This window comes from Prionailurus viverrinus, chromosome A2, assembly GCF_022837055.1.
Source record: "Prionailurus viverrinus isolate Anna chromosome A2, UM_Priviv_1.0, whole genome shotgun sequence".
In the NCBI taxonomy this organism is placed as follows: Eukaryota; Metazoa; Chordata; class Mammalia; order Carnivora; family Felidae; genus Prionailurus; species Prionailurus viverrinus.
This window is the reverse complement of record NC_062562.1, coordinates 78498262-78515112: the sequence shown is the minus strand read 5'-3', so window position 1 is coordinate 78515112 and position 16851 is coordinate 78498262. Positions and strand designations below refer to the sequence as shown.

Genomic DNA, 16851 nt, shown 5'->3' with positions numbered 1-16851 from the left:
TAAATTTCTTGTACTGCTAGCACTTTCAAGGCAGCCATTCATAGGTTATTAATAGTACACAATGAAAATGTCCTCATTTATTTGTGAAACAAGGCAATAATATGTTGGCATGTCTGCAAGTACCTGAAAGTTGCAAAATTTATAAATGATTTAATTATTCAGAACTTGGAGACAATTTAGATCAATTCCAAACTAGTCTGCATTTTCTGAATCATCGAAAGTATGTGTGGTTGGACAACCTAAAAGAAATGGATAAATTCCTAGACACATAAAACCTTCCAAGACCAAATCATAAAGATACAGGAAATCTGATTAGACCAATTACTAGTGAGGAGGTTGAATCAGTAATCAAAACCTCCCAATAAACAAAAATCCAGGACCAGACATCTTTACTGGTGAATTCTACGAAACATTCAAAGAAGAATAACAATGCTTCTCAAACTCTTCCAAAAACAGAAGAGGAGGGAACACTTCCAAACTCATTTTACAAACCACTTAATCCTGCAACCCAAAACAGTCAAGAATCATAAGAAAAAAATTACAGGCCAATATCCTGATGAACATAGATGCAAAAATTCTCAACAAAATATCAGCAAACTCCATTCAACCATACATTAAAAGGCTCATATACCATGATCAAGTAGGATTTGTTTCAGAAAGGCAAGAATGCGTCAATATCTACAAATCAATCAATGTGATACACCACATTAACAAAATAAAAGATAAAAATTATATGATCCTTTCAATAGATACAAAACAGCATCCAACAAACTTTAACATCCATTTATGTTAAAAATTTTCAACAAAGTTGGTATAAAGGGAACATACCTCAACATAATAAAGACCACAAATGACAAGTCCACAGCTAACATCCTAATCAATGGTAAAAAGCCCAAAACTTTTTAGGAATAGGACAAGGATGCCATTCTTACCTTGTTTTTTTTTTTTTTTCAATATAACATTGTAAGTCCTAGCCAGCAATTAGAAAAGAAATAAAGGGCATCCAAGTTGAAAAGGAATAAAATAAAACTAACACTATTTGCAAATGACATGACATTATGTAAGGGAAAACCCTAAGGACTCCCCCCAAAAACTGTTAGAACTAATAAATGAATTCAGTACAGTTGCAGGATGCAAATTTAATATACAAAAGTCTGTTGTTTCTATATACTAGTGAATTTTCAGAAATAGAAATTAAGAAAACAATACCATTTATAATTACATTAAAAATAATAAAATACCTCAGAGTAAATTTATGCATGGCAAAGGAAATCATCAACAAAACAGAGCCAAGGAGGTGAAAGCTCTGTAGACTAAAAACTATAAGACATTGATTACAGAAACTGAAGAAGACATGAATAATTGGAAAGATATTCCAGGTTCAAAGATTTGAAGAATATTGTTAAAATAACCATACTATCCAAAGGCATCTACGAATTCTGTGTAATCTCTACAAAATTTCTAATGACATTTTCACAGGGCTAGAACAAATAATTCTAAAATTTGTGTGGAAGAACAAAAGACCCCAAAGAGCCAAAGGAATCCTGAGAATGTAAAACAAAGCTGGAGACATCGCACTCCTGTGTTTCAAGCTATGTTACAAAGCATTAAAACTGTATGGTGCTGGCATAAAAATAGACACATAGATCAATGGAGCAGAATAGAGAGCCCAGAAATAAACCCACACATACCGGGGTCAATTAATTTATAACAGAGGAGCCAAGCATATACATAGAGAAAGGCAAGTCTCCTCAGTAAATAATGTTGGGTTCAAGTGGACAATCACATGCAAAAGAATAAAACTATGATGTGTATCTTACATCATACACAAAAATTAACTCACAATGGATTAAGGAAGAACATGAATGTAAGATCTTAGGACCATAAAACTCCTAGAAGAAAACACAGGCAACAAGCTCCTTGACATTCAGTGCTGTTGTTTTTTTTTTGTTTGTTTGTTTTGGATCTGACTCCAAAAGCAAAGGCAACAAAAGCAAAAATAAGCAAGTGGAACTATATCAAATATAAGCTTATGCATGGCAAAGGAAATCAACAAAACAGAAAGGCAATCTACTGAATGAGAGAAAATATTTGTAAATGATATATCTGAAAATGGGTTAATATCCAAAATATATATAAAAAACTCATATAACTCAATAGCAATAAAATAATCTGATTTAAAAATGAGCAGAGTATACGTAAATGTCTGACTTTGGCTCAGGCCATGATTTCACAGTTCGTGAGTTCGAGCCCCACATCAGGCTCTGTGTCTCCCTCTCTCTCTCTGCCACTCCCCTGCTCACACTCTGTCTCCCTCTCTCTCTCAAACGTAAACAAACATTAAAAAAATTTTAAACTAAAAATAGAACTACATATGTCTCATGAATTCACTTCTGCATTATTTATCTGAAGAAAACAAAAACACTAATTTGTGAACATACATGCATCTCTATATTCAGTGCAGCATTATTTTCAACAGCCAAGATCTGGAAACAACCTGTGTCCACTGATAGATGAATGGGTAAAGAAGATGTGGTGTACACACACACACACCCCACATATACATACAACACACACACACACACACACACAGGAATAGTACTTAGCCATAAAAAAGGATATCTTGGCCACTAGTCATGACAAATGATCTTGAGGGCATTATGCTAAGAGAAATAAGTCTGACAAAGACAACTACTGTATGATCTCACTTACACATGCAATTTATACAACAACCATCTCCATGCTCATAGATATGGAGAACAGACTGGTGATCGCCAGAGGTGAGGGGTGAAGGGAGTCAAAAGTTACAAATTTCCAGTTGTAAAATAATTCAGTCATGGGGTGTAATGTATAGCAGAGTAACTATAGTTGATAATTTTGTATTGCATATTTCAAAGTTGCTAAAAGAGTAGATCTAAAATCTTTCATTACAAGAAAAAAATTTTTTGTAACTATGTATGGTGATGGATGTTAACTAGACTTATTGTGGTAATAATTTCACAATACATATAAATATTGAATCATTATGCTGTACACTTTAAAACTCATATAATGTTATATGTCAGCTATATCTCAATTTAAAAACAGAAAAATTTAAAAATTTGCATAGACTTTGTTTGGATCCTGATTCAATTAAAATAGCTGGGAAATTTTGAGACAATTATGAAATATGGCCTTGTACTGGGTAATATGTTAAGGAATTATTTTGTTAAATGCAAATAGCATTTTGATTATTTGTCTTAAGGACTGACTTACGAAGAATTTATAGATGATATGATGTGATGTAAAGTGGGAGATGAAACATGATTGACAGAATGTTGATGTTTGTTATGTCAGTATGTGGAATTTATTCTATACTTGCTGGATTTCTGTGTGTGATTCAAATTTTCCCTAATAAAACTTTTAAAAGAAAAGCTTACTAATCTTTACCAGCAAGGAATCTAAAAACAGAGCTCCAGTGGGTTTGGATTTCAAACAATTAGGTACACTGAAGGTGGACAAAAGGAGGAGGGGCCTGCATAGAGAGGAAGTGGAGTAAGAGGCAGGGAAACCAGTGGGGGCACACTGTCCATTTACCCAAGATACAGCCTTTCAGCCCCTGGTCCGTTTCTTCTATAGCCCATAAGAAGATAACTGTTAGGAATCCCCAGTGAGCTGCCTCAAATTTGGGATTAGAAAGGACAATGTTCCCCAAGTGTAGAAAGCAATTTCTATTTTTGGTGTATGGCTTTTTCCCCATCATCAAAGATACCTCTGCCTAAGCCCATGGTCCCTGGAGTTGGTGCCTTATTTGCTTGTGAAGCAAGCAGATGAACACATAGAGAATAATTAAACCTATCATCACTGAGAAGTCAGCAAAATCTGGAGGAGGCTTGAAAAATTGGACTGCCTATAGTTTGGTTACGTGGACCAGCAGACTTTTCAAGTTCAACTTATAGATAGAGAAAATAATAAAGGCTGAATTTAGGGAAAAAGCAAGGGATCTCTCTCATGGATATAGTCTGCTTTCCTGTTACAATAAGTGTAGTCTCTCTACAATTGCTTGTTGGCAGGTTTGTGTATTTGTTTGTTTTTAAACAGACTGGCAAAATCAAGTTTAAATACAGAAAGTGGTAGAATTTACTTTTCTAAAGCCCTGTTCTTTGCAAAAATTGACCACATAGCCAAACGATTACTCAAAAGAAATAAAAGGAAAAAGCACAATTATACAAAATAAGGAATGATAAAAGGGAAGTTATTATTGGAAAAAAGGAAACCTTAAAAGCCATAGGAGATTATTTTGAACAATTAGAAGGAAATAAATTGGAAAACCTAGATGAAATGGGTAATTTTCTTTTTTTTTTCTTTTTTTTTCTTTTTTTATTTTTTTTATGAAATTTATTGACAAATTGGTTTCCATACAACACCCAGTGCTCATCCCAAAAGGTGCCCTCCTCAATACCCATCACCCACCCTCTACTCCCTCCCACCCCCCATCAACCCTCAGTTTGTTCTCAGTTTTTAACAGTCTCTTATGCTTTGGCTCTCTCCCATTCTAACCTCTTTTTTTTTTTCCTTCCCCTCCCCCATGGGTTCCTGTTAAGTTTCTCAGGATCCACATAAGAGTGAAACCATATGGTATCTGTCTTTCTCTGTATGGCTTATTTCACTTAGCATCACACTCTCCAGTTCCATCCACGTTGCTACAAAAGGCCATATTTCATTTTTTCTCATTGCCACGTAATATTCCATTGTGTATATAAACCACAATTTCTTTATCCATTCATCAGTTGATGGACATTTAGGCTCTTTCCATAATTTGGCTATTGTTGAGAGTGCTGCTATGAACATTGGGGTACAAGTGGCCCTATGCATCAGTGCTCCTGTATCCCTTGGGTATATTCCTAGCAGTGCTATTGCTGGGTCATAGGGTAGGTCTATTTTTAATTTTCTGAGGAACCTCCACACTGCTTTCCAGAGCGGCTGCACCAATTTGCATTCCCACCAACAGTGCAAGAGGGTTCCCGTTTCTCCACATCCTCTCCAGCATCTATAGTCTCCTGATTTGTTCATTTTGGCCACTCTACTGGCGTGAGGTGATACCTGAGTGTGGTTTTGATTTGTATTTCCCTGATAAGGAGCGACGCTGAACATCTTTTCATGTGCCTGTTGGCCATCCGGATGTCTTCTTTAGAGAAGTGTCTATTCATGTTTTCTGCCCATTTCTTCACTGGGTTATTTGTTTTTTGGGTGTGGAGTTTGGTGAGCTCTTTATAGATTTTGGATACTAGCCCTTTGTCCGATATGTCATTTGCGAATATCTTTTCCCATTCCGTTGGTTGCCTTTTAGTTTTGTTGGTTGTTTCCTTTGCTGTGCAGAAGCTTTTTATCTTCATAAGGTCCCAGTAATTCACTTTTGCTTTTAATTCCCTTGCCTTTGGGGATGTGTCGAGTAAGAGATTGCTACGGCTGAGGTCAGAGAGGTCTTTTCCTGCTTTCTCCTCTAAGGTTTTGATGGTTTCCTGTCTCACATTTAGGGCCTTTATCCATTTTGAGTTTATTTTTGTGAATGGTGTGAGAAAGTGGTCTAGTTTCAACCTTCTGCATGTTGCTGTCCAGTTCTCCCAGCACCATTTGTTAAAGAGGCTGTCTTTTTTCCATTGGATGTTCTTTCCTGCTTTGTCAAAGATGAGTTGGCCATATGTTTGTGGGTCTAGTTCTGGGGTTTCTATTCTATTCCATTGGTCTATGTGTCTGTTTTGGTGCCAATACCATGCTGTCTTGATGATGACAGCTTTGTAGTAGAGGCTAAAGTCTGGGATTGTGATGCCTCCTGCTTTGGTCTTCTTCTTCAAAATTCCTTTGGCTATTCGGGGCCTTTTGTGGTTCCATATGAATTTTAGGATTGCTTGTTCTAGTTTCGAGAAGAATGCTGGTGCAATTTTGATTGGGATTGCATTGAATGTGTAGATAGCTTTGGGTAGTATTGACATTTTGACAATATTTATTTTTCCAATCCATGAGCAGGGAATGTCTTTCCATTTCTTTAAATCTTCTTCAATTTCCTTCATAAGCTTTCTATAGTTTTCAGCATACAGATCCTTTACATCTTTGGTTAGATTTATTCCTAGGTATTTTATGCTTCTTGGTGCAATTGTGAATGGGATCAGTTACTTTATTTGTCTTTCTGTTGCTTCATTATTAGTGTATAAGAATGCAACTGATTTCTGTATATTGATTTTGTATCCTGCAACTTTGCTGAATTCCTGTATCAGTTCTAGCAGACTTTTGGTGGAGTCTATCGGATTTTCCATGTATAATATCATGTCATCTGCAAAAAGTGAAAGCTTGACTTCATCTTTGCCAATTTTGATGCCTTTGATTTCCTTTTGTTGTCTGATTGGTGATGCTAGAACTTCCAGCACTATGTTAAACAGCAGCGGTGAGAGTGGGCATCCTTGTCGTGTTCCTGATCTCAGGGAAAAAGCTCTCAGTTTTTCCCCATTGAGGATGATGTTAGCTGTGGGCTTTTCATAAATGGCTTGTATGATCTTTAAGTATGTTCCTTCTATCCCGACTTTCTCAAGGGTTTTTATTAAGAAAGGGTGCTGGATTTTGTCGAAGGCCTTTTCTGCATCGATTGACAGGATCATATGGTTCTTCTCTTTTTTTTTGTTAATGTGATGTATCACGTTGATTGATTTGCGAATGTTGAACCAGCCCTGCATCCCAGGAATGAATCCCACTTGATCATGGTGAATAATTCTTTTTATATGTCATTGAATTCGATTTGCTAGTATCTTATTGAAAATTTTTGCATCCATATTCATCAGGGATATTGGCCTGCAGTTCTCTTTTTTTACTGGGTCTCTGTCTGGTTTAGGAATCAAAGTAATACTGGCTTCATAGAATGAGTCTGGAAGTTTTCCTTCCCTTTCTATTTCTTGGAACAGCTTGAGGAGGATAGGTATTATCTCTGCTTTAAACGTCTGGTAGAACTCCCCTGGGAAGCCATCTGGTCCTGGACTCTTATTTGTTGGGAGATTTTTGATAACCGATTCAATTTCTTCGCTGGTTATGGGTCTGTTCAAGCTTTCTATTTCCTCCTGATTGAGTTTTGGAAGAGTGTGGGTGTTCAGGAATTTGTCCATTTCTTCCAGGTTGTCCAATTTGTTGGCATATAATTTTTCATAGTATTCCCTGATAATCGCTTGTATCTCTGAGGGATTGGTTGTAATAATTCCATTTTCATTCATGATTTTATCTATTTGGGTCATCTCCCTTTTCTTTTTGAGAAGCCTGGCTAGAGGTTTGTCAATTTTGTTTATTTTTTCAAAAAACCAACTCTTGGTTTCGTTGATCTGCTCTACAGTTTTTTTAGATTCTATATTATTTATTTCTGCTCTGATCTTTATTATTTCTCTTCTTCTGCTGGGCTTAGGCTGCCTTTGCTGTTCTGCTTCTAGTTCCTTTAGGTGTGCTGTTAGATTTTGTATTTGGGATTTTTCTTGTTTCTTGAGATAGGCCTGGATTGCAATGTATTTTCCTCTCAGGACTGCCTTTGCTGTGTCCCAAAGTGTTTGGATTGTTGTATTTTCATTTTCGTTTGTTTCCATATATTTTTTAATTTCTTCTCTAATTGTCTGGTTGACCCACTCATTCGTTAGTAGGGTGTTCTTTGACCTCCATGCTTTTGGAGGTTTTCCAGACTTTTTTCTGTGGTTGATTTCAAGCTTCATAGCATTGTGGTCTGAAAGTAAGCATGGTATAATTTCAATTCTTGTAAACTTATGAAGGGCTGTTTTGTGACCCAGTATATGATCTATCTTGGAGAATGTTCCATGTGCACTCGAGAAGAAAGTATATTCTGTTGCTTTGGGATGCAGAGTTCTAAATATATCTGTCAAGTCCATCTGATCCAATGTCTCATTCAGGGCCCTTGTTTCTTTATTGACCGTGTGTCTAGATGATCTATCCATTTCTGTAAGTGGGGTGTTAAAGTCCCCTGCAAGTACCACATTCTTATCAATAAGGTTGCTTATGTTTATGAGTAATTGTTTTATATATTTGGGGGCTCCGGTATTCGGTGCGTAGACATTTATAATTGTTAGCTCTTCCTGATGGATAGACCCTGTAACTATTATATAATGTCCTTCTTCATCTCTTGTTACAGCCTTTAATTTAAAGTCTAGTTTGTCTGATATAAGTATGGCTACTCCAGCTTTCTTTTGGCTTCCAGTCGCATGATAAATAGTTCTCCATCCCCTCACTCTCAATCTAAAGGTGTCCTCAGGTCTAAAATGAGTCTCTTGTAGACAGCAAATAGATGGGTCTTGTTTTTTTATCCATTCTGATACCCTATGTCTTTTGGTTGGCGCATTTAATCCATTTACATTCAGTGTTATTATAGAAAGATACGGGTTTAGAGTCATTGTGATGTCTGTATGTTTTATGCTTGTAGTGATGTCTCTGGGACTTTGTCTCACAGGGTCCCCCTTAGGATCTCTTGTAGGGCTGGTTTAGTGGTGACAAATTCCTTCAGTTTTTGTTTGTTTGGGAAGACCTTTATCTCTCCTTCTATTCTAAATGACAGACTTGCTGGATAAAGGATTCTTGGCTGCATATTTTTTCTGTCTAGCACCCTGAAAATCTCGTGCCAATTCTTTCTGGCCTGCCAAGTTTCAAAAGAGAGATCAGTCACGAGTCTTATAGGTCTCCCTTTATATGTGAGGGCACGTTTACCCCTTGCTGCTTTCAGAATTTTCTCCTTATCCTTGTATTTTGCCAGTTTCACTATGATATGTCATGCAGAAGATCGATTCAAGTTACGTCTGAAGGGAGTTCTCTGTGCCTCTTGGATTTCAATGCCTTTTTCCTTCCCCAGTTCAGGGAAGTTCTCAGCTATAATTTCTTCAAGTACCCCTTCAGCACCTTTCCCTCTCTCTTCCTCCTCTGGGATACCAATTATGCGTATATTATTTCTTTTTAGTGTATCACTTAGTTCTCTAATTTTCCCCTCATACTCCTGGATTTTTTTATCTCTCTTTTTCTCAGCTTCCTCTTTTTCCATAACTTTATCTTCTAGTTCACCTATTCTCTCCTCTGCCTCTTCAAGCCGAGCTGTGGTGGTTTCCATTTTGTTATGCATTTCGTTTAAAGCGTTTTTCAGCTCCTCGTGACTGTTCCTTAGTCCCTTGATCTCTGTAGCAAGAGATTCTCTGCTGTCCTGTATACTGTTTTCAAGCCCAGCGATTAATTTTATGACTATTATTCTAAATTCACTTTCTGTTATGTTATTTAAGTCCTTTTTGATCAGCTCATTAGCTGTTGTTATTTCCTGGAGATTCTTCTGAGAGGAATTCTTCCGCTTGGTCATTTTGGATAGTCCCTGGCGTTGTGAGAACCTGCAGGGCACTTCCCCTGTGCTGTGGTGTATAACTGGAGTTGGTGGGCGGGGCCGCAGTCAGACCTGATGTCTGCCCCCAGCCCACCGCTGGGGCCACAGTCAGACTGGTGTATGCCTTCTCTTCCCCTCTCCTAGGGGCGGGATTCACTGTGGGGTGGTGTGGCTCGTCTGGGCTACTTGCACCCTACCAGGCTTGTGATGCTGGGGATCTGGCGTATTAGCTGGGGTGGGTAGGCAAGGTGCACGGGGGCAGGAGGGGCAGGCTTAGATCGCTTCTCCTTAGGTGATCCACTTCAGGAGGGGCCCTGTGGCAGCGGGAGGGAGTCAGATCCGCTGCCGGAGGTTTGGCTCCGCCGAAGTGCAGAGTTGGGTGTTTGCGCGGAGCGAGCAAGTTCCCTGGCAGGAACCGGTTCCCTTTGGGATTTCGGCTGGGGGATGGGCGGGGGAGATGGCGCTGGCGAGCGCCTTTGTTCCCCACCAAACTGAGCTCTGTCTTCCGGGGGCTCAGCAGCTCTCCCTCCCTTTGTCCTCTAGCCTTCCCGCTTTCCGAGCAGAGCTGTTAACTTATGACCTCCCAGACGCTAAGTCGCGCTTGTTGTGGGAACACAGTCCGTCAGGCCCCTCCGCTTTTGCAAGCCAGACTCGGGGGCTCTGCTTGGCCGGCGAGCCGCCCCTCCGCCCCGGCTCCTTCCCGCCAGTCCGTGGAGCGCGCACCGCCTCGCCGCCCTTCCTACCCTCTTCCGTGGGCCTCTCATCTGCGTTTGGCTCCAGCGACTCCGTTCTGCTAATCCTCTGGCGGTTTTCTGGGTTATTTAGGCAGGTGTAGATGGAATCTAAGTGATCAGCAGGATGTGCGGTGAGCCCAGCGTCCTCCTAAGCCGCCATCTTGCCGCGACCCCTTCGAAATGGGTAATTTTCTAAGACAACAGTGTTTGTCAAATCTGAATGCAGTAAAGATCAAAGATGAAAAAATTCTAAAGGAGAAATAGAGAAAGTTATCAAGGAGCTACAACCCTCTGAGAGTACCTACCAAACCTCTGTAGACCAGATATCCTCAATGTTATGTGACTCTTCCTGAGCAGTTAAAAAAGAAAAAAATTCCAACACTTTTTATTAGATGAGTATAACATTAATAAACTTGATAATTATTGCATTAAAAAGTACATGTAGAAATTCAATATTTGGTCATGTGATACATCAAATCATTTTAGAAGTTAGATATTTTCATAACAAGTATTGGGGAAATTAACCATTCAGAAAGAGTTAAGATTGAATCCATATTTCACACTATGTCAGGATAGGCTCCAGGTGGATCAGAGATCTAACTGCAAAAAATTAAACTGTACAAGTACTTGGAGAAAACACAGGTGAATTAACCTATTACTTAGGAGTGGGGTACAATCTAGAAACAGTAAAGGAAAATAGTTTTAAACTCAAATATATTAAAACCTAAAACATTTTGCATAGCAAAGAACATCAGAATCAAATGAAGAAGAAAAATGCCCACTGGGAGTTAAATATTTCTACTAATGTTACAAAGAGGCATTTATCTTCCTAACATGTAAAGGGCTCTTAAAAATCTAGAAGACCAGAAATCTATAAAAACATTAGGCAAAATACCAGAACAAGCACATCAGAGAAAGAAATGTAAAGAGCAATTAAGTGCACAAAAAAGACCCACAAATTTCATTCACATGAGAAATATACATACAATTTCACTGATACAGCATTTCTCATATTGACAAAAAATCCACTAGTTTGAAAATATATACTGTTGGTGAGGGAACAAAGAGGTATACACTGCTGTTGGGAAATGGAAAATAGTACAACTCCACATGATCAGGGATTTGGCAATACCTATCAACATTTTACATGAGTTTACACCCAGAGTAATTCCTCTTTTAGACTGTATTAGGAAGAGATACCATCAAAAAGAAAATAACATATGTACAATGTTACTCATTACAGCACTATTTGTACTATCAAAAGATTATAAACTCAAATGTCTACTAAAAAAAGGACTGGTTGAGTAAACTATGGTTACTCCCACACAATGATGTACAAGGAAGTGGTAAAAAAAACCAACAATGAACAAGATCTCTATATGCTAATATAAAGTGCTCCTGCTGAAAAGAGCAAGATACAGAACAATGTAGATAAGTGTGCTTCTTTTATGCCAGAAAGGAAGGGAATAAATAGGCCAATAGAGAGTAGAAAGTAGTAAGAAAGAGAGTAGTAGTAGAGAGTAGTAGTAATAGTAGAAAGAGAGTAAGTAGGTAGGAGAAAGTAGTAGAGAGTGATAAGTAGTAGAAAGAGAGTGATCTACTTATTTGCTTATTATTTTCAAAATGAGACCCAAGAAAAATAAGTCAGAAACTAAGAAAATAGGCTATCCATGTGGGAGACAGAGTAGAAGGGACAGGAATGGAAACAATACTCTGAGGATTCCGTTTTATATAGTTTAAACTTTGAGTCACATAAATGTTTTACTGTGCTGTAAGACCAAAATTAAGCCTTGACATGATGTGCTGCCTTGACATCTGGTAAAATCAGGAGGGTCTTGGACTGAAATTCCCCTCTGAGCTCTGCTCCTGGGGATAGAAATCCTTAAGCCACACAACCCTCCTTTTCAAATGGACCAGACACAGTTCTTATTTATCCCTGAGTTCAGGGTTTCAGTTTTCTGACAGCCCACAGAATTATTCTAACGAGCCAATCAGAGCCTCCTGCAGGAACCAGGGGCACCCAACCCACCTGATACTACAAAAGCCTGCCTTGCACAGCTCCATGCCTTTCTCTCTGTTCTTGAATCCAACCCGTGTGCCTTGCATGAAGTCCAGTGTCCTTGTCCTCCAGGCTGTGAGCATAAGTGACTAAAAAAATGCTTCTTATTCCCCTAATCTTAGGGCGAGAATCTCTACCTCATCAATGGGGTGAATGAGAGGCAATTAAAACATTTACATAATCAGAAGCAAAATATAACTTAAAAAAATTCATACCAAAAAATTGAAAACAAGCTGAAACCAAATAGAACATAGAAGATATATGACGTAAGAATATATTGAATTGGTAATATAATTACCCAGAGAAAAGGAATTCTTTCGAAGGACTTCTGACTGTTTATTTTTAGTGGAATGTATACGAAGATGTAATGGTAATGGTACTATAGTTTTGAAATTATTTTATGTATTTCTAGGACAGAGAAAATTAGGAAATATATTACTAGGGACCAAGATTTTCAGTGGAAACAAAAAAAGATACAAATAGAACATCAAAAAAGAAAAATTATGTTAAATGTTAATTTGAAATATCAGTGAAAATTCATGATTTTTAAAGGTGTGTGTGTGGATAGATAGATAGATCGTTCGATCTGTCCATTGTCCTCCATGCAGTAACATACTTAGAGTAATGAGCATCACTAGTTTGATTTCTTGATTTCCATATACTATTCCCCATACACATCTTGGAGAAATGGCTTAAGTCCATGGTGAGAGTAGAACGTCTTCTTGTGCCAGAAAACACAAAAATGCTCAAATATGACATACAAGCCAAATGAGAGGAGCTACCACTGGTAATAGTTCGTCTATTTGAAACATTAAGAAGAATATGGGCCATAAGTTACCAAACACGTTGAAAAAAATGAAAATCCACAAGTCCAGGCCTATTTGAAGAAAAAAAAAAGGCCCCAGAGTCCCAGCCAGTTCCTACCACAGTCCTGCAGTTACCCATCTTCTCTTTCCTTTCAACATGACAGATGCTGCTGTGTCCAAGGACTTCCTGGCAGGTGGAGTGACTCTTGCCATCTCCAAGACTGCGGTAGCACCCACCCCGCAGGTGCAGCAAGCTGGCAAACAAATCACCACAGGTAAGTGATGAAAGGGCATTACAGACTGCGTGGTTCGTATCCCTAAGGATCAGGGATGGTAACCTGGCCAATGTCATCAGATACTTCCTCATGCAGGCTCTCAACTTTGCCTTCAAAGATAAATACAAGTAGATCTTCCTGGGTGGTGTGGGCAAGAGAATCCAGTTTTGTCCTACTTTGCAGGGAATTTGCCATCAGGTGGTGGTGCTGGAGCCACATCCTTGTATTTTGTGTATCCTCTTGATTTTTTCCCTTATATGTCTAGCAACAGATGTGGGCACAGCTGGAACTGAAAGGGAGTTCAGAGGCCTCTATGACTGCCTGGTTAAGAGCTGCAAATCTACGGGGCACCTGGGTGGCCCAGTCTGTTAAGCACCAACTTCCGCTCAGGTCATGATCTCATGGTTCATGAGTTTGAGCCCCACATCAGGCTCTGTGCTGACAGCTCAGAGCCTGGAGCCTGCTTCAGATTCTGTCTCCTTCTCTGCCTGCCCCTCCCCAGCTCGCTCTCGCTCTCTCGCTCTCTCTCTCTCTCTCTCTCTCTCTCTCTCTCTCAAAAATAAATAAACATTAAAAAAATTTTAAAAAATCTACAAATCTAGTGGTGCCTTGGTGACTCAGTTGAGCATCTGACTCTTGATTTCAGCTCAGGTCATGATCTCACGGTTGGTGAGACTGAGCTTCACATAGCACTGTGTGCTGACAGCGTGGAACCTGCTTGGGATTCTCACTCTGCCTCTCTCTCCCTCTCTCTCTCTCTCTCTCTCTCCCTCTCTCTCTCTCTTAAAATAAGTAAATAAACTTAAAAGAAATCTACAAATCTAGTGGGATTAAGGGCCTGTACAAATTTAATGTGCCTATGTACAAATTTAATGTGTCTCATCTGCTGAGCTGCCTACTTCAGTATCTATGACAATGCAAAGGGAATGCTTCCAGATCCCCAGAATATTCATCTCTTAATCAGCTGGATGATTGCACAATCTGTCACAGAGCTTGCTGGGTTGACTTCCTGTCCATTTGACTATTCATGGCCATATGATGATGCATCCAGGGTGCAAAGAAACTGACATCATGTACACAGGCATGCCCAACTGCTGAAGGAAGATTGCCCTGATGAAGTAGCCAAAGCTCTTCCAAAGGTGCATGGTCCAGTATTTTCAGAGGCATGGGTGGTGCTCTTGTGCTCTTGTATAATGAAATCAAGAAGTTCACATAAATTATTTCCTAGTGCATCCCCTTGTGAACAGGCATATTACATTATTCTTGACACACTGTTGGCTGTCTATTTATCAATGGCAACCATCATCTGACCAGTTTTCTCTTAAAACCACTTCCCCAATGATGAGACTCAATTATATATTTTTATTTCAGTCACCCCTGATAAATAAACTTGAAGAAATAAGAAATCTGAAATTTAAAAATAAAGAAAAATTAAAAAAATAAATTAACCTATTTGCCAGCATTAAAGGTGGCATATCATCTCCTTATTCAGAAAATTAAAAAAAATTAATCTCCATAATTGGAAGCAAATATAGCTCATCCTCAATTGGTTAAGGGAAGTTTTTAAGAAGTTTTTGAAACAGAAAAGCATGCCAGATAATGAATGGAGGAGGAATGACAGAATTAGAAAAACTTCAGTGAAATATCTATTTGGGCAAGAATCATCAATAAATACTAAATACAGTAAGTAAAATTTTGGTTGGGTGGGGAGTGGGGAAGCAGGACATCTGCACAGTGCCAGATGACAAAGGGAAAACATATTTTTACAATGGAAAAATCTGACTGTCACCACCTTAATCTAGTGATCAAATTAGCATCAGGAATAGCGAAGCTTTGTGAGAGCATGTGCCTGTTGAAATGATACAATATAAACTGTGCATATCATCTATGTCATGTCTTTACCAAAAATATTCACTCTGACTCTACTGGTCTAGCATCTTCACATTGTCAATGTCATGAATAAAGAGTATAGATTTTTTAAAAAAACTATAAAAACCAATGCCAGATTCTTTCACAGTTGGATGAAATTGCTCTAGGTGAGACAATGGAAACTGTATTATGGACTAGTTAGCAAAACATATAAGAAAACTTAATCTTTGGGGGTATAATATGGTATCATAATATAAGGAAATATTCTTATTTTTAGAAGATATTTGCTGAATTATTTGTAATGGAACTGTTAGAAGGTTGCAAATTCCTTTAAAATGGTTCAGCACAAGTTTAAAAGATGATAAAGCAGGTATAGCAAAATGCACAACTGAAAACATTTATACTAAAAACTTACAAGAAAAGATTGTTATTTATATCATCTGCTTTTTAAAAACACACTTCTTTGTAAGGCATGGCCAAGCTTGCAGCTGGCCAATACTCGCACTGAGAAAAACCAAACAAATGGGGTAAACTTCAAAAATTCTCTAACGAGTCAAGGCATCAAAAAATTGCTGATACAACAGGAACTAGAGGGCACAGGATTCTAGAACAAGGAGAACCATGGAGAGACATGCTGACTTCTGCAGCTTCTTTCGTTCTGGGGGATATTTGCCAAATCTGGGCTCAGGGCAAGAGGCTGTGCACCTGGACTTTGCCTAAGCACAGGGTTACTGCTGGGAGACAGACAAACCAGAGACCTCCAGTGGTCTCAGGGAGAGACAAAAACCAAAGACTTCAAGGGCTGATGGCCAGGTAGTAACAGAAGGGCAGAGGACTGAGCCTAAAGCTTATAGGCTATTTTCTACCCAAGACACTTGTCAAATTCTGGAGCTGTAGAGGGCATGAGGCTAAACAGCCAAGAAGAAAACCACTGAAAAGCTGAGTGGGGTTTTCTGCAGTCTCCCTGTGATATGCGTGAAGATTCAGTTCAAGACCACCAGGGGAAGGTACCCCAGTGATCATACTAGGCTTTCAGTTAAAAGATCCTAAAAACAACCTTTTAGATACAGAAGAAAATCAGAGGTGGACAGAATCTTCTATTTTTTTTTTAATCTTTTAAAAAAAAATTTTTTTTTCAACGTTTATTTATTTTTGGGACAGAGAGAGACAGAGCATGAACGGGGGAGGGGCAGAGAGAGAGGGAGACACAGAATCGGAAACAGGCTCCAGGCTCTGAGCCATCAGCCCAGCGCCTAACGCGGGGCTCGAACTCCCGGACCGCGAGATCCTGACCTGGCTGAAGTCGGACACTTAACCGACTGCGCCACCCAGGTGCCCCAACAGAATCTTTTAAAAACTGCAACCAGCTTCAACTCTGCCTAAAGGTAGAGAGGTAAACTATCACTCTATCTGCTGATCAGAGAAAATGATAAAGCCTCTGAGGGTAGTTAATGTCATCTGGATCCTTTACAATGATTACCACAGGTCTACATGCCACATAAAGATGACAGTGTCCAGGGGTGCCTGGGTGGCTCAGTCAGTTGAGCGTCTGACTTCAGCTCAGGTCGTGATCTCACAGTCTGTGAGTTCAAGCCCCACGTCGGGCTCTGTGCTGACAGCTCAGGGCATGGAGTCTGCTTTGGATTCTGTGTCTGCCTCTCTCTCTGCCCCTCCCCTGCTCATGCTCTGTCTCTCTCTGTCTCAAAAATAAATTAAAAAAAAAAAGATGAGT

General features: G+C 39.1%; 1 pseudogene; it reads left to right on the top strand.

Moving 5' to 3' along the window:
- Positions 1–13132: 13132 nt before the first annotated feature.
- Positions 13133–14466, top strand: LOC125160780 (ADP/ATP translocase 2-like; annotated as a pseudogene).
- Positions 14467–16851: the final 2385 nt, after the last annotated feature.